General features: G+C 46.3%; 1 protein-coding gene across 7 annotated transcripts in view; it reads right to left on the bottom strand.

Moving 5' to 3' along the window:
- CGNL1 (cingulin like 1) overlaps positions 1–17883 on the bottom strand; it is a 180820-nt gene that overhangs the window by 130833 nt on the left and 32104 nt on the right. Inside the window, exon 1 of one of the 7 annotated variants that reach the window (XM_064361334.1) lies at positions 16348–16366. The exons of 4 other annotated variants lie outside the window; for them this stretch is intronic. The gene's annotated coding sequence lies outside the window, so the exon portion shown is untranslated. Of the gene's footprint in view, positions 1–7516; positions 7535–16291; positions 16310–16347; positions 16367–17883 lie in introns of those variants that run through there. 2 more of the 7 variants (XM_064361335.1, XM_064361338.1) reach the window with 2 other exon arrangements.

Here is a 17883-nt window from a genome sequence, read left to right as displayed (position 1 = left end):
CCCAGCTACTTTTTGTATTTTTAGTAGAGACAGTGTTTCACCATACCTGGACTGAATGTGGGTATTTTAAATTTTCAGTGTCCTGCAAGTATGCTAAAATGTAATGGCCCACTCAAGATCTTTTTATTTTTTTCATTTTTATTTTTGAAACAAGGTATTGCTCCAACACCCAGATGGGAATGCAGTGGTGAGATCATAGCGCACTGTAACCTCGAACTCCTGGGCTCAAGGGACCCTCCTGCCTCAGCCTCCCAAGTAGCCGGGATTATAGGCATGAGCCATCACATCCAACCTATTATTCTTATTTTGTTAAAAATAGCTTTTTACAAGCAGTTTTGGAATTTAAAACCTTTTCCTTTCCCTGTCCTCAGCCACACCTTCAATCTTGCTTAGTTCCTATTTTAGTCTTTCACAAGCTTGTATAATGTACAGATGCCTTTAAAGAGAAAAAAAAAATTGTCAAAGATTCTTAGCGTTTACTTAATGTTTCTCATAAAATGTACAAATATAAAACTCTTATAGTTCTCATATTACCATAAAACCAAAACATATCTGCACATTAAATATAATTACAAAGCAATATAATTCGAATTCACAACATTAATTTAATATGCAGGGTAATGATAATTTTGCTGAAACTGTATCACTTTACAGTGCCTGTTCACAGGCACTTACTAGTCATGAGTTCACTGCACAGATGTTACCTACCTAGTACAATGAGATGCCTCCAATTTCTATCACCTTTTTTAAATTCAAACAACTATGAAACCTCCATTTCTCTAGTCTGCCATAAAACTGTTGGGTCTTCCTGGGGTATAAAGGCATCATTTATGTGTTCTATCCATCTTGGTTATTTCCAGTAGTTCATGATACTTACAATCATATAACCTGACACCCAAACCATTATAAACACTGGAATGGAGCGGTAGCATCAGTGGTCATCAGCTCATCTGGGACATGCTCGTACCAATGCTTTATGTAATTACTAACAAGTTCCTACCAAGAGCCTATTACTATGCTAGGCACCCTTCTACAGCAGTTAAACGGGGAGACAAAGTCCTTTTCCCACAGAACTCACACTCCGGTATCGAGAGTGAGGATGAATTAGAAACTCACAGAGCATGATAAGAAAATGAATTGGGGTAGGTGACAGTGAGGTGACAGTAGTGGTGGTGAAGGTCCCTTCTAGATAGACAGGTAAGGAAGCCCTGGCTGGGAAGGGAACATTTGCTTTGAAAGAGAAGCTGAGATCTCCACAAGCCGTGTGAGTGCCAGGTATAGAGAACAGCAAGTGTAAAGCCCGGGAGGGAGAAACGTGCTAGGCAAGTCGGAGCATCGGTGGGAAGGTAGACTTGGCCAGAGCCGGCCGGGAGATGGGGAGAAGAGAGCAGCTTAGGGCAGAGAAATGGGCAGGAGCCGAAGCACAGGGAGTCATGGGCCTCAGTACAATTCTGGGTTTTGACCCAGGTTGGGTGAGACGTCACCAATAAGAGCTGACTGAGGTGTATTTAAGGCCGGGGACTGGAGGAGCTCAGCCAGGAAGACACGGAGATGGAGAAGGGCGGAGGGAGCTCCTGCCAGACTGCGGTGGCTTAGCGGCCCCGCAGCAACAGCATCGCCCGGGAGCACGGGAGAAAGGCAGAATCGTGGGCTCCACCCCAGACCCACCGAATCATCACCTGCTTTTCCCACATTCAGAACGAGAATCTGTGCTCTAGCACGCCGACGCTAAGGAAACAAGGAAAACAGGAGAAGCAGGCACAGGCAACCGAGTGGCCAGGGGATGGGACGAAACCTGGAGAGCCTGGCCTCCCAGAAGCCCAGAGAAGCGGGGCTGCAAGAAGGAAGGAGGGGGCAAGTAAGCCAAAGGCTGCCAGTAAGCAGACAAAGACTGGGGCATCACACGAGGCAGGATGGAGATCAAAGGTGACCTGAACAAGAACTTTGGTGCCAGAGTGGAAGGCATGGACCAGAATGGGCTAACAAAAGAATGTAGGGAAAATAACTCTTTCACGGGGTGTTAATCATGCAGAAATTAACATTTAAAAAAAAGGCTATCTCAGATAACAGATGCCCACCCCACACTCTCCCCTTTGCTCCAGGATGAAATCTCTGTTACATTTGCTTCCTCTCTCTAGGAATGTGTTTATAGCTGTGGGGGTTGGTAGTGCAAATAGAAAGATGTAACCTGGTATGCATGCTCAAATATATCCGAGCAGGACCATTACCTAATTTTATGGATTATTACTTTCTTCCTTCCTCTGGCTGTTGCCTATTGTCCCGAGTTGCAACTGAGCCCCTAAGGGTGTGACATGATCAGCTGAAGAGGTGTGGTCTGTGTTTAACAAAAGCCAGTTGCCAGTTGCAGAAGCAAAGGGAGATACCTCCTCATCCTGGGAATGCCAAAAAAAAAAAAAAAAATGGTAAGAGAATCCAAACCAGAAAAAAAGAGTCATTTTTTTTTTGTTTGTTTCTTTGAGATGGAGTTTTGCTCTGTCACCAGGCTGGAGTGTAGTGGCACGATCTCAGCTCACTGCAACCTCCACTTCCCAGGTTCAAGCAATTCTCCTGCTTCAGCCTCCTGAGTAGCTGGGATGACAGACGTCTGTCACTACACTCGGCTAATTTTTGTATTATTAGTAGAGATGGGGTTTCACCATCTTGGCCGGGCTGGTCTCGAAGTCCTGACCTCATGATCCGACCGCCTTGGCCTCCCAAAGTGCTGGAATTACAGGCCTGAGCCGCCACACCCAGCTTAGAGTTACTTCTTTCCCTCTCCTCTACAGAAGCCGCAGACCCATTCATGCCTCCCTTCTACACCCATCCTACTCCAGGTGGAGGGGAACATACATAAAATCACATTCTAAAGGCAAAAAGGCTTTGAGGGACCATCTAACACACCCCTGCCTTCCCTCAGATGAGTCAGTTTCAAACTTCCTAGTTCCAAATGTTTAGGCCCAAACCTCCGCTCTGGGATCTACTTCCTCGTCCATCATCTCTTTTCTTGTACCAGTAATGCAACAATAGCAATCCCAGTTTATTTTCTTCTACCTAAAGCCAATACTGACACTAGGTCCCTCGCCGCCGCCTTACTGTCTCACAATATGCAACCTGGGAGCAATTTTTAGTTTGCAATAATAATGACAATGTAATTAACTCTTAAACACTCTTACTATATACCAAGTACTCATCTAAGCACTTTCACATTAAACATTAACCTACTCTGAACCATGCTGTCCAAAACAGTCCTCCAGACACTAACCCCACGTTGAACATTAACACATGCGCTTCCATTTGCGTGGTTAACGGATGGCCACAAAGCAAACCGCAAAAGGAGAACAGTATTTAAATGTCTTTGTTTTCTCTTAGGGGCTCAGTTTATGCAAGTTCTTGTATTAAAAACCAAAGTGCAATTTATTTTGCTGGGTAGATCTCTCCTGGGAGGCTTCTCTGAGTCACACTAGTGGAAATCGTGGGGGGAAGCCCTGGACAAATTTACCCTGTTCTCTGACTTCCTGAGGGTGGCAGGAAGCAGACCTTCCTACCAGAACAGTGCCAGGTTGTAAAATGAAAAAGACAATAACAGAAAAAAAAAATCACTGCAAGGAAAGGAGAAAAAACTGAAGAGGAAAAAGGAAGAAACATAAAAGAGAGACAATGAAAAGAAGTTACCCTCTGGCAGGGATTAAGGGTTTTTGTTGTAATCACCCGTCTATAGATGAAAGGGCCCCACATGGATTTCATCTGGCACCTAGGCTGGTTACAGCTCCAGTGACTTCTCTGCTTGTAAAAGTTGCAGGGAGAAGACATGATAATCAATCTAAAATCTAAAGAAGCCAAGAGCACTGAATAACAAAAGGAGAGACATTAAAAACCCACAATCAGCATCCCAGCGAAAAATCTGCCTCAAGAAAGCCATTCACTTAAGCCCAGGAACAATCACTCACGTCGATTCAGGATCTCAGGCAGGACCCCGCTGCTGTCCCCACCCACACAGCAGCACACGACGCCTGGCAGCGCCACATGCTGAAGAACAGGGACGGGACCCAGATCCGAGGCCACTCATGTCACCACTCCCTACTTCCTTCTCAGGGAGCTTCGTGCTGTAAAAACAGGCCCTTCTGCTCTAAAGCAGGCTCAGAATATTTAGGGAAAGGGGCCATTTTTTCCTTCAGGTAGGTGATTATACTCTTTCCACTGAGAAACATTCTCTCAATCCTAATGCTTGTTTTAGCCAAGAGTCTTGTCAGACCCTTAACCTGGAGTTCTCACGTCTAAATGCACCACCAAGAACATGACCTGGACAGATCTCCTAAGCAGGTGTGGTGGAGGAGGAGGGGTCCTTTTGGTGTTTAAGGGTAGAAAGGGAATTAGGAAATTTAGTTTAAGAGCCTCCCGACAGCACAGGGATGCCTATACTTTTTCTGTACATAATGGTATATTAGCTTGGGCTGATGACAAAATACCACAGATCGAGTGGCTTAAACAACAGAAATATATTTCTAACAGTTCTTGAGGTAAGAAGTCCAAGATCAAGGTGTCAGCCAATTCAGTCCCTGGTGAGGGCTCTCTTCCTGGCTTGCAGACAGCTGTCTTCTTGCTACGTCCTCACATGGCCTTTCCCCGGTGAGAGCACACAGATTCTCTCACTCTTCCTCTTCTTATAAAGCCAATAATCCCGGGCTGGGCGCGGTGGCTCACGCCTGTAATCCCAGCACTTTGGGAGGCCGAGGTGGGTGGATCACGAGGTCAAGAGATCGAGACCATCCTGGTCAACATGGTGAAACCCCGTCTCTACCAAAAATACAAAAAATTAGCTGGGCATGGTGGTGCGTGCCTGTAATCCCAGCTACTCAGGAGGCTGAGGCAGGAGAATTGCCTGAACCCAGGAGGCGGAGGTTGCGGTGAGCCGAGATCGCGCCATTGCACTCCAGCCTGGGTAACAAGAGCGAAACTCCATCTCAAAAAAAAAAAATAAATAAAGCCAATAATCCCATTGTAAGGGCCCCATCCTCATGACCTAATCTAATCCTAATTACCTCCGAAAGATCCTGTCTTCAAATACCATAACACTGGGAGTTAGGATGCTAACCTTCAATATGAATTATGTGAGGACACATTCAGCCCACAGCAAATGCATGGGGACAAAAGCAAGCAAATGGGAAATTAGAATACCATCATCCAGCAGCACAGAGCCACCAAACATTCAGTAGATAGAAAATAATTGTTCACAAGCTTTTTCTTAGTTCCCTAATGGCTGAGTCTTTATCTTCCCATTCATTTATCTCTTTTTCAAGAGTAGTCAGACTAAAAAGAATCTAACTGCATCAAAAATTATATGAAACAACTTCACTGAAGGGGGTGATAGAAAAAGGTGCTAATCTAAATAACTCCAGAAATGAGCGGAATCTCTAAGACCAAAGGCAAAGGTACCGTACATAAGTATTTTACTATAGTTGATAATGTTATTTCCCATAGAGGAATGCATTAACAATTCCAAAGCCACTACATATGTATACTGGAACTGAACAATTAAGTAAATTGATGCCAGGTGGTGGGAGCCTGCTTACTGCTGGAGAAGTTATAGACATGCAAGGGGCGGAGGCTACAATGACCCACGTGGCAACTGATTCGAGTTGGAGACATCAGTATGAACTCATGCTTCACCTGACGTGCAGATGCTTACACACAGGAATATTTATAAATATGTCTGTATACACAGACTTGCGTACACATCTATGTCCCCTTGCTCTTTCAGCTGAGAGCAGCTAGAAGCAACAATACTACAGTATCGACAAGTACCTTGCATCCAGATCTTGATCTCTAATACCAATAAATTCTCCAATAAAAGGAAACAGGGTACTTTGAATAAACAGCTTATTCTTCTAAGACTACGGCAGGAAATATACAAGATGAGCCCGGAGTATCCTATAGTGCCAGCAATTGTGAAAGTATTTTAAAAAAGAAGCAAAATTACCCACAATGATTAAGGTCTATCGAAGGGACACAAGAGCCAACTGAAAGGTCTCCTAATGACCCGAACAATAAAGGAGTGTTAGATAACTCAAAGTACTAAATATCCATGAATCCACATTGATGACTAAATAAATACATAAATGGGGAAGAGCAGACAACTTGTCCATGCAGAATTCCAAATAATTTATTTAAAGAATCGGCCCTAAAAGACAGGGATCATAACTCGTCACTTCTTACATATGGGCTGCACATAGTGACTTCCTCCCAGAAGCTACAGTATAGAAACAGGCAGAAAGGATTAACTTTACGGTGGAGAAACCTGACAGACAGTAACTGAGCCAGGCACATACTTTATCAAGACCAGCATTAGTAGTGATAAGTCATGCTGATATGTCCTTTGATGAGAAGGGCACTTTATCTCTGTGGTCTCCTCCCAAAACCCCTAATCCCAGTCTAACTGTGAGAAAAAAATCAGACAAATTCCAATCCTAGCAAATACCCAATCAATACCCTTCAAAACTGTCAATGTCATCAAAAACAAGGTACGTCTCAAACCATCACAGCCAAGACATGACAATTAAGTGTAGTATCCTGAATGGGATCAGGGAACAGGAAAAGGACATTAAATAAAACTAAGAAAGTCAGGATAAAGTGTGGACTCAAGCTAATAATAACTTATCAAAAATTTTTCATTAATTGTGGCAAAGCAAATGTATGATATTGATAATAGGGGAAATTGGGTGTCGTTTCTGTATGGTCTTTACAATTTCCTCAACAATTTAAAGCTATTCTAAGGCCGGGCGCGGTGGCTCAAGCCTGTAATCCCAGCACTTTGGGAGGCCGAGGCGGGTGGATCACGAGGTCAAGAGATCGAGACCATCCTGGTCGACATGGTGAAACCCCATCTCTACTAAAAATACAAAAAATTAGCTGGGCATGGTGGCGCGTGCCTGTAATCCCAGCTACCCAGGAGGCTGAGGCAGGAGAATTGCCTGAACCCAGGAGGCGGAGGTTGCGGTGAGCCGAGATCGCACCATTGCACTCCAGCCTGGGTAACAAGAGCGAAACTCCGTCTCAAAAAAAAAAATAAAAATAAAAATAAAGCTATTCTAAAATTAAAGGGTTTTTTTTTTTCTTTTTTTTTTAGACAGAGTCTCACTCTGTTGCCTAGGCTGGAGTGCAATGGCGTGACCTTGGTTCACTGCAACCTCCGTCTCTGGGTTCTTGCAATTTTCCTGTCTCAGCCTCCATAGTAGCTAGGACTACAGGAGCACGCCACCATGCCCAGCTAATGTTTTGTATTTTACTAGGGATAGGGTTTCATCGTGTTGCCCACACTGATCTCCAACTCTTGAGCTCAGGCAATCTGCCTGCCTCAGCTGCCCAAAGTGCTGGGATTACAGGCATGAGCCACTGCACCTGGATAGGGTTTGTTTGTTTTTTTAAGCAATGTCAAGAAAAGGGAGGCACCAGGCAGTCAAAGCCACTGATGCAGTCAGTGTGGTCACTCCAGGGCTGCACGCCCAAACTCCTGACTCACCTCCACCTCTGGCATGCTGGGTTGCCAGTGCAGAGATATGTCCTTCAATAGGTCACAGGCACACGTGTTGGTCAGGCCTCAGAACACTGCTCTCAGATTACACCACGGCCAGGAAGAACAGGGCAAACATCTCCCCGGGCCAGCGAACACAGAGCATCACATCACAGGTACATAAAGGGAAGCCCAGCACATCTCCGAGCTCAGGGGATAGACAAGGTAAGGTGTGAATATGAGCTACGTGGTGATAGTTTATGAGCTGTGGACAGTTTTCCACAAGCCAGACAGCAGAACTAGAGGACTGAAAAACAGCAAACTGCATTGTGTTATAGGAAGAAGGAGCAAGCAGAGAGCTGGGCAAACATGGTAGACTGACCGTCCCCAGAAAACGTGCTTCTCCAAGAGAGAAGTGATAATTGGATGAAAAACAGAAGAATTGATTTAGTCACAGAGCAGAAAGGGAGAAACCAAATAGGAAAGAATAAAAGAGAAAGAGAAAGGGATTGAGAGCAAGAAACGAGTACCAAAAAATGAGATGTGAGATGGAGGCAATTATACGGAACAAGATAGTCATTACACTTGTTTGGCCACAGGAAACCACAGTGACAGGAAATACAGACTGGGGTGTTATTTCGGCTGAAAACAAGGGGCCAAGTTAAAACACTCCTTAATAAGCAACACTGCAGAACCCAGCATCCCTGACCCACAGGCAGGAAGCCTCTGTTCCTCCCCAGCAATGCCTCTTCCCAGCTACTCCTCTCGTGTAAATGCTTCCTCCTTAACCAGCCACCTAGGTGTCTCTGATGCTGTCCCCAACGTCTCAGACAACTTGGACTGCTGCTTTTACTACCAACCCCAAAGGCGCAAGCCACCTCCACTGTTCCTATGTAAAGCTAATGCTGTCAAAGCTCTGAGTCACTTAGGTGAAGACAGTGTCTGACACTCATTGACAAAGACCCAATCCACAGACCCACCATATACCCGGGCAACACCTCCCTAGACGCTTTCCCATCACCCCTCCTTCGGAGCAGCTGCATTTTCACAGTTGGATTTTTGTTGTTGTTGTTTTAATTAATATTTATCTCCATCATCCAACTGTAAGATCCATGAGAGCAGGGGCTATATTGGCTTTTGCTCACCTTTTTCCCCCAGTATATATGGCATAATGCAATTGTTGATGAATTAAATAAATGAATGAGAGAGACTACTTTTCCACAACAATCTGAAATCTCCAGAAGGCAAAAAAAAAAAAAAAAAAAAAAAGGCAAGCATTATTTCAATTCTGAGTGACTAATGTAGAGTTTGATCTTGGAATCAGTTTACCCATAAAAATGGCAGTACAGGCCGAGCACAGTGGCTCATGCCTACAATCCCAGCATTTTAGGAGGCCAAGGTGAGTGGATTACTTAAGGCCAAGAGTGTGAGACCAGCCTGGCCAACATGGCAAAACTCCATCTCTACTAAAAATATAAAAATTAGCTGGGTATGGTGGCACACACCTGTAATCCCAGCCATTCGGAAGGCTGAGGCAGGAGAATTGCTTAAATCCGAGAGATAGAAGCTGCAGTGAGCCAAGATGCCTCCACTGTGCTCCCGTCTGGGTAAGACTCTGTCTTAAAAAATGAAAAAGAGGGGGAACAGAGAAAAAGAAATGGCAGCATAAGCAGTGATTAGGTATTTGGTGCTATTAAACAAACCAGATATGTAATAGTCAGTAATAAATAACACTGAGCATTTACTAAGTGCTAAGTACTATGTTAAACACCTTATATACTCTATTGAGCAATCCTGCCAGGTAAGCATCAATTATCACCATTTTGCAGATGAAGTAACTGAGGCTCAGTGCTTAAATCACCTGCCCAAGCTCACCCAGATAGCTAGAGCAGAACCAGAAGTCACCAAGGCCTGTCTGACTCCAAAGACCATTCTCTTCACGACTCCAGAGTGCAGCTATACGACAGCTACTATTGTAGCTGAACTCTGGAATAGATGTTGGTTGGGGGCCTGGCACCTAACCACCATTTATGACACTGAATCCCAGAAAGATGCATCCTAACTCCAAACAATCAGCCAACTGCAAAATAAGCTTTTGGCACTCATCTGGTTTGTAGGTGGGGGACCACCTGCAGAGGATGATGAAGAAAAAGGAGGCTGAGGATGTGGTTTCCAGGTAACCAACCCTCCAGCATTGACTGAGCACCCACATGTGCACCCCAGCAGTAGAGAGAAGTTCCCAGGACGCTGTGATGCCAAGTGCCTTCTGAGAGCAGCGTGCCAATCTGGAGGCCTTCCTGGAGCATCACAAATTCAAAACACAAGGAAGATGGCTGCAGGCTACTGCAGGCCCAGACACCAAGAAGGCTATCTTAACAGCAGGGATAGAGGGGTCATGAGAGGACGCTGGTTTAATTAGAAGGAAGAGCAGGATGCAAAGCTCTAGCCAGGGTTCTTAGGGGAAAATGAGAATGCTCCTGATGACATTGAAGAGGTGGTAGCTGGGGCTCCAACAGCATTGGAAACAGAAAAGTCTTCTGACTAAACAAGCAGTGAGACTTTGGGCAGGTTACCACCCTGCAACTCTAAACAAAGAAGACGGAATGGTCGGTTTCCAACCCCACATGTAAAACCTTAGAAGTTATTACTCTTATCTTTACAATTAAAACCAAAAAAAAATAGCTGAGCAAATCGAAAAGCAGGTGGCTGCTTCAAGGGGGTGACACAGGGACTATGAGGGATCAGGAATGTGACAATACCTCACACTTGTAGTACACTCAAACACTAGCAGGTATCAAAACCATATGCTCTTTCAATCCAACCGCTGATATTTGAGGACTACAGAGACAGCAGTAGTTAGTCTCAGAGAGCAGGTGCACTTACAACACAGAGGCCCCAGGGCAGGGAATCCCACACCCGGGGAAGGGACACTCAGGGAAACAGCCGCCGTCTCTAATCCCACTGGAGGTTCACTGAGAGAAAATCAGGAGAGACTAACCGTGTTCCCTTTTCTGGCAGGGCTACTGCAGAAGGAGGCCAAAGAACCATAATCACGCAGCTGGATTTCTGAAAGGCATCATCAGCTTTTTCTTGGGGGCTTTCACAGACATCTACCAGGAACATGCTGTAAGGTGGGCCCATGCCAGGCACTGAGGGAGACAACAGTGATGGAGGACACGTGAAGGCAGGAACAACCCCTGCCTCCGAATGGGGCTCAGAGATGCCTGGGGAGCTCATTATCACAAGAGGGTGGGTAGAATCTGGAAGACTTTAAGAGAAGGAATCTTGTTGCAATTTAGTGGCTTAAAATGATACAAATAATCAAGGGGCAACAGGGTTGCATTCCTCATTTTAGGGACACTCTGTCTCCTTGCCTCTTCTGCTCCTAGAGGCCACCTGCATTTCTCACTCTTGGTCCCTTGCTCCATCTTCAAAGCCAGCAATGTAGAATCTTCTCTGCCTTTGTCACATCTCCTTGGATTCCAACTTTCCTCCCTCCCTCTCTCCCGTATAAGGACCCTTGTGATTATACTAAATAATCCAGGATAATCTCCCCAGCTCGAGGTCTTTAAATGAAGCGTATCCTGTTTGCCGTGCAAGGTGGCATAGTCGCAAATGCCAGGATTAGGATGTGGACATCTTTGGAGAGACACTGTTCTGCCTATCAGGTACATGGCAGAGTCAGCCCCAGGAAGGAAAGAAAAAGGACTTAAATGTTCAGACAGAAGCTGGGATGAGATAAGGAGATGTATTTGTTTTCGGTATTCCCAGTTCTAACTTCCCAAGACTGCTGCCTCCTGCCATGAGTTCCTTAAGACACCACTCATCTCTGCTCCATCAAATGTCCCAGAAGGTTCTTCACTGTGCCTTTGCCCAACCATACAACCAGAAAGTGGTGCAATGGATTTACGCCCATTCTCTCTCACCGCCAAAGCCTGTTCCCTTAACCACTAGAACTCCGGAAACATAGACAATGAAATATATGAAAGTTTAGGAGCCAAACAGATCAGCAGGCTGGAATTATGGATCAAGTCAAACAAAAGCGAAGTTTAATAAGGAGAACCTAAAGCCCCTCACCCTAAACTGGGCCTAAGAAACCAATCATTTGATTGTAGAATGGGTGCGACGTGAAAGCAAATCTTGGTTTTGTCATGTTTTTTTGTTGTTGTTGTTGTTGATTTGGTTTTCAAAAGGCGTGAGGAACACAGGTGACAAATTCACTGTGAGATGACTGGCAAACACCGTGGTGACCTCTGGAAAGTATAGATCCAGTTTCAACAGGGCAGGGCAGTTAACTGCAGACTCCCCGTGAGCCCAGAACAACTCCACACAGCTGTCTCAGACGTCTGTCTCACCCAAGTACTGTTCCTCCCGCAGGCCCCTCTACGCTTAGCTTTGGTGCTTATCTCTGTATACATAAAGGGATGACTGTTACCGAGTAAATATGAGATGGGGTCCTCAACTCTCGGATTTGGAAGAAACCTGCCCTTATTGCAGGGCTGACATTACATTCCCTTTTCAAATCTGCCTGTGAATGGACAGCTGGCCCGTTTGCCTTCCTCAGAGCCTCCGAGGAATACGCAAGGAGCCTGAAGGATGAAGGGGCCCTGGCCCAGCGGCCCTCTTAGCAAAGGGAACCTGCTGATGCTGCTGTCAGCCCCGCTCCCAGCTGACGTAGGCAGCCCCCTCTGCATGAGGCTGATCAGCCAGAGTCTGGTTTACAAAAACAGCAGCCAGATTCTATTACACCCAGATCACTTTAGTAAACCTTCTCTTCACATAGTGCCTTCAAGGCACTCGAGGCTTTTTTAAGACTTTTCATTTCTGTTAGAATATTACCAGTGACTTCGTGAGATCCACAGCCCTGGGTACAACAATACAGCTCATGTGACTGCAAATGTGGCTCTGAAGGCATCTTCTTGAAAGAGCCACAGAAATTTCCCTGTAAAACTGATGCCAACCCTGGGGGGTGAAGAGGCCAAGTGGCTGCCCTGTGGCAGCGAGGCGAGCCTGATGAGAGAACTCACACAAAAATCTACCCAGCAGCGTTGCTGCCAGCCAGATCAAGAGGGATCCAAAAAGTGTTTGATCCACTTTTTATCACTCAGTGAGGGTATGGGAAGAAATCTAGTTAGCTATGCCTATCCTCTAAATAAAATTTCTGTTGATTAATTTTTTAAAAGAAAAGAGAGAAATGAAAGAGTGGCCAGAAAGAGCGATTTCCAGATTGAGATGCTGGCCGGGCATGGTGGCTCATGCCGGTAATCCCAAAACATTGGGAGGCCGAGGCAGATGGATCACCTGAGCACAGGAGTTCCAGACTAGCATGGACAACATGACGAAACCCCGTCTCTACGAAAAATACCAAAATTTACATCAGAGCCTACATCGAAATAAATTTTTTTAAAAATACAAAAATTAGCCATGCATGGTGGTGTGTACTTTGTAGTCTCAGCTACTCAGGAGGCTGAGCTGGGAGGATGGCTTGAGTCCAGGAGGTTATGGCTGCAGTGAGCCATGATCGACCATGCCACTGCACTCCAGTCAAGCTCTAGAGAAATACCCTAACTCAAAAAAAAAAAGAAGAAGAAGAAGAAAAAGAGGAAGGCCAGGCGTGGTGGCTCACGCCCTAATCCAGAACTTTGGGAGGTTGAGGTGGGCAGATCCCGGGGTCAGGAGTTCAACACCAGCCTGGCCAACATGGTGAAACTCCATCTCTACTAAAACTACAAAAATTAGCCAGGCATGGTGGCACACACCTGTAATCCCAGCTAGTCAGGAGGCTGAGGCAGGAGAAATCCCTTGAACCCAGGAGGCATAACACCGCACTCCAGCCTGGGCGACAGAGTGAGACCCCGTTTCAAAAAGAAAAAGAAAAAACTGAAATGCTAAGAGATGGCACTGGGTACAGACAGAGGGGAGCAGGGCTGGAAGCACAATCAACTCTGATCACACATGAATACCAGAACGGCTGCCATGTGAAAAGGACATGACACTTGGTCTGTGTGGCTCCAAAGGTTAGAACAACAAGCAAAGAGTAGACGTGCCAGGGACACAGACTCCACTTCAATCGAAAGGGGGAAATGAGCTTTCTCACAGAGACACGTCAAGATAAACCAGGCTGTTTCAGGAGACAGTGAGTTGCCCATGAGTTAGAGGAAGACAAACAGGGTCTGGCTATCCCTTCACAGTCAGGTCTGAGAAAGGAGTCCAGCATCAGCCAGTTCCTTGCAAATGTGGGAATCAAAGATGCCATCTGATATTTACTCAGTAAACAATCATCCCCTAACAGATATAGAGAACATCAAGATAACCACACAAAGAGCCCAGAGGGGCGCGTGGTCAGGAACAACATTTAAGAGAAAAGAGCCCACAGAGCCACCAAAGAACAAAAGGTTTTCTCCAGATCTCATCTGAGCGTGTCATCCGTACAGCAAAGGGCTCCCTTCGGAATGAAGCTGCCCCCGTCTGCAGCTGGGATGAGGGTGGTTTGTGAAACTCCAGCCTGGGCCAGAGATAAATGAGAATCTCAAGAGTGACTTTCAGGCACATCATCAACACCCATCTGATAATACAAACTCTCCTGACTGTGATCAGCTGGTTGCCCTCTTGGCAGAGGAAGGAAGTCAACCCAAACCTATCCCTAAAGGAAACCTGGAAATCTCACACACAGGAGGCTGTAAACATTAGCGGGGCTATGAAGGTGAGGCAATTGACAGCTAACACAGAAAGTATGAGCTCTGATGGAATTTTCCAAGAAGCGTTTGATGCTCTTGTTTAAAATAAATAGGTTTTCAGGACCAGGAAAGCAGTGGAAGATGGCACGAAGGCTCTCAGTTAAGTCTTCTAAGATATTAAGAAACTCCATACAGCAGCTGAGCCAAAGGGCAATGGAATCATCCACATCAGAAAAGAGAAGGGAAAAAAAAAAAAAAAATAGGGCCGGGCGCGGTGGCTCACGCCTGTAATCCCAGCACTTTGGGAGGCCGAGGCGGGTGGATCACGAGGTCAAGATCAAGACCATCCTGGTCAACAAGGTGAAACCCTGTCTCTACTAAAAATACAAAAAGTTGGGCATGGTGGCACGTGCCTGTAATCCCAGCTACTCAGGAAGCTGAGGCAGGAGAATTGCCTGAACCCAGGAGGCGGAGGTTGCGGTGAGCCGAGATCGGGCCATTGCACTCCAGCCTGGGTGACAAGAGCGAAACTCCATCTCAAAAAAAAAAAAAAAAAAGACACAAATGTGACAAACTTCAGTCTCTTATTAAGGATTGCATTTTACTTTTTTAGCAGAAGAGAAAAGAAGCTAAAGCAACACAAATGCATCCCGATTAATACAAGATTTGAAGAGCACTCCCTATAAGCCATGAGAAAATTCGGAGGCAGAAGCTGAGCATTTTGAAAAGGCAGTGTGCTAGGTTCTACCTACAGTTTCACCGATAGTTAACATAAGACTTCTTACGGGTTTTTAGCAGGTAATACAGCCTCAGATGTTGTGGACTGAATTTATTTTTTTTCTCTCTCAATTGTTGTTATTGGACCTCCTCACACTCACCCCTCCCTGCCACACACACATGTTCACAGGTTGAGACCACACAGACACAGTCAAAATGCCTGCCCAGAAAGAGAGGTGGTGATGGGAAGGCTTCCAGAACACTCTACCATCTGCTGACGTAGCCAGCGACATGGTGTAGAAGAGGGGAGAGAAGACAGCAACCTGCCGCAGGCATCAAGCCTCATTCAGGTCAGAAGGCCAAGGGCAGGAAATAAAGCCAAAGTTCCTACCCAGTGGAGCTATAAACCATCCTCCACGTCAACTAAGGAACTAGGGTTTACTGAGGAACTGTCATGAGTCAGGTACTGTTTGTGCGCTTTGCCTAGGCTCACATTTAATCTTTTTTTTTTTGAGACGGAGTTTCGCTCTTGTTACTCAGGCTGGAGCGCAATGGCGCGATCTCGGCTCACCGCAACCTCCGCCTCCTGGGTTCAGGCAATTCTCCTGCCTCAGCCTCCTGAGTAGCTGGGATTACAGGCACGCGCCACCATGCCCAGCTAATTTTTTGTATTTTTAGTAGAGACGGGGTTTCACCACGTTGACCAGGATGGTCTCGATCTCTTGACCTCGTGATCCACCCGCCTCAGCCTCCCAAAGTGCTGGGATTACAGGCTTGAGCCACCGTGCCCGGCCCATTTAATCTTCTTAACGACCTTGTAAAATGAGAGAACTGAAGGATAAGGACTTTAAGTAATTTGATTGTGAAGTTGACAGATGACAGCCCTGGGACGGTGACATAGTCTGTCTCATTCCACAGTCCTCTCTGGCCTCCTTTCCTAGGCCAGGCTACCTCCAGCCTCACCCTCACGCTGCCAACAATCCCCCCAACTAAGACAGGATTCTGCTTCCTTGAAGTGGTGAGTTCTCCCTAGTCAAGACCTCAAACCGTCTTGGCTACAGTACCTTCTGATCTAATAGCTTGTGCCTTTAATCTTCCAGAACAGGATAGCTGCCGTCTGTCAGGCTCGGAAAGGGCAAGGTCCTCACAGGAGGCATCAGATGGAGATGCTCTGCAGGGAACTTCCGGTTCATAATTCCCTTCCCGCTTGAGTTTTCAAATCAAGCAGTGGTTTTACTGGACTTATTTCTCTACTTTTTTCTTGTAGGAACAACTCCCTGGTTAGACTCAACTGAGAACCTCTCCTATTCTTGTTTTAGTAGGTTCAAAATGTCTACAAGCCTTAACAGTCCCAGGCCCACTTGGCTCTTCCCAAGAACTCCTGACTTACATGTACATGGCATCAGAGTCAACTCCACACCCTCTCGGGACCTGCGAGCGTCCTACCTTCTCCCTCTGCCTCTCGCACCACATCAGTTAGTGGCTGCTTCCTGCTGACCCTGCCTCCGGAACGCTCTCAGCCGTACTTCATCCCCACACCGTGGCCCTCGTGAGAGCCATATGCATATCTCACTTGGCTTGCAGCCATGGCCTTCTAAGTTGACCCTCAGCCTTCAGGCTTGTTTTCTTCCAACCCGCTCTCCCCATGGCCACTGTGATCTTTACAATTTGGTCTTCAGCCTAACAGTTACGCAGTGGTTTCTTTATTCTTTTGCTTTCAGGATGAAAACATAAGCTCCTCGGCATGGAATTCAAGACCAAGCCCCGGACGTCTCCAGCCCCACGTGCCTCCCCTGCCCAGGCTCTGCACCTACTCCCGGGTCTCCAAATGCAGGGAGCCCCTCTGCTTCCTGAGCTTGCCAGCCTGCTTTCCTCAGGCCTTACCTTCCCGACTCTCCCTGGACCAGATTTCAGAACTTTGTTCCCTCAGTGCTCACACACTCACTCACACACACACACACACCCCTAGCGCTGGCCTCACCCCAACCATAGACTGAGATTGGGCCTTATCAACTTGCCCAATGCAGATGACGAGCTCCTGGAAGGCAGAACTGCAGCCTTAATCTCCACAGTGGTTATTTCCTAATATCCTCAATGAATGCACACATGCCTGAGGGTAGGAAGTCAAAAGGCAATGTGTGTGTGTGTGTGTGTGTGTGTGTGTGTGTGAGAGAGAGAGAGAGAGAGAAACAGACTGAATTTATTTTTTCTCTGTCTCAGTTGTTATTGGACCTCCACACTCACTCCTCCCTGCCACACACACATGTTCACAGGTTGAGACCACACAGACACAGTCAAAATGCCTGCCCAGAAAGAGAGGTGGTGATGGGAAGGCTTCCAGAACACTCTACCATCTGCTGACTGTGTCGCCCAGGCTAGAGTGCAGTGGTGCAATTTTGGCTCACTACAACCTCTGCCTCCCAAGTTCAAGTGAATCTCCTACCTCAGCCTCCCGAGCAGCTGAGATTACAGGTGCATGCCACGTTGCCCAGCTAATTTTTTTTGTATTTTTAGTAGAGACTAGGTTTCGCCATGTTGGCCAGGCTGATCTCAAACTCCTGACCTCAAGGGATCCACAGCACCTCAGCCTCCCAAATTGCTTGGATTACAGGTGTGAAACACCACGTCTGGCCTAAAGGCAATTTGAAGAGCATAGCTCTTTATAAAGAGGGAGTCTACGAAACTCTAGGCTGCTTGATAGAAAAGGACACTAATGAGCTGGGTGCGGTGTGCGCACCTGTAGCCCCAGCTACTCAGGAGGCTGAGGCGGGAAGACTGCTTGAGGCCACGAGTTTAAGACCAACCTGGGCAACACAGGGAGACCTCATCTCTAAAAACCTAAACTAAAATTAAATTATGTTATTCTAGAAAAGTACACTAATATCCACAGGTTTGGCTCTGGGAAAGCTGTCCAAACTTTGCTTTGGGGCTTAGAAGTCACATTTTTTACTAACTGATTCTCCAATTCCAAAAGGCTCACCC

This window comes from Aotus nancymaae, unplaced genomic scaffold, assembly GCF_030222135.1.
Source record: "Aotus nancymaae isolate 86718 unplaced genomic scaffold, 86718_ANA_hifiasm-v0.15.2.pri h1tg000041l, whole genome shotgun sequence".
In the NCBI taxonomy this organism is placed as follows: Eukaryota; Metazoa; Chordata; class Mammalia; order Primates; family Aotidae; genus Aotus; species Aotus nancymaae.
Note: the sequence above shows the minus strand (reverse complement) of the source record. Positions and strands in the feature narration are given on the sequence as shown.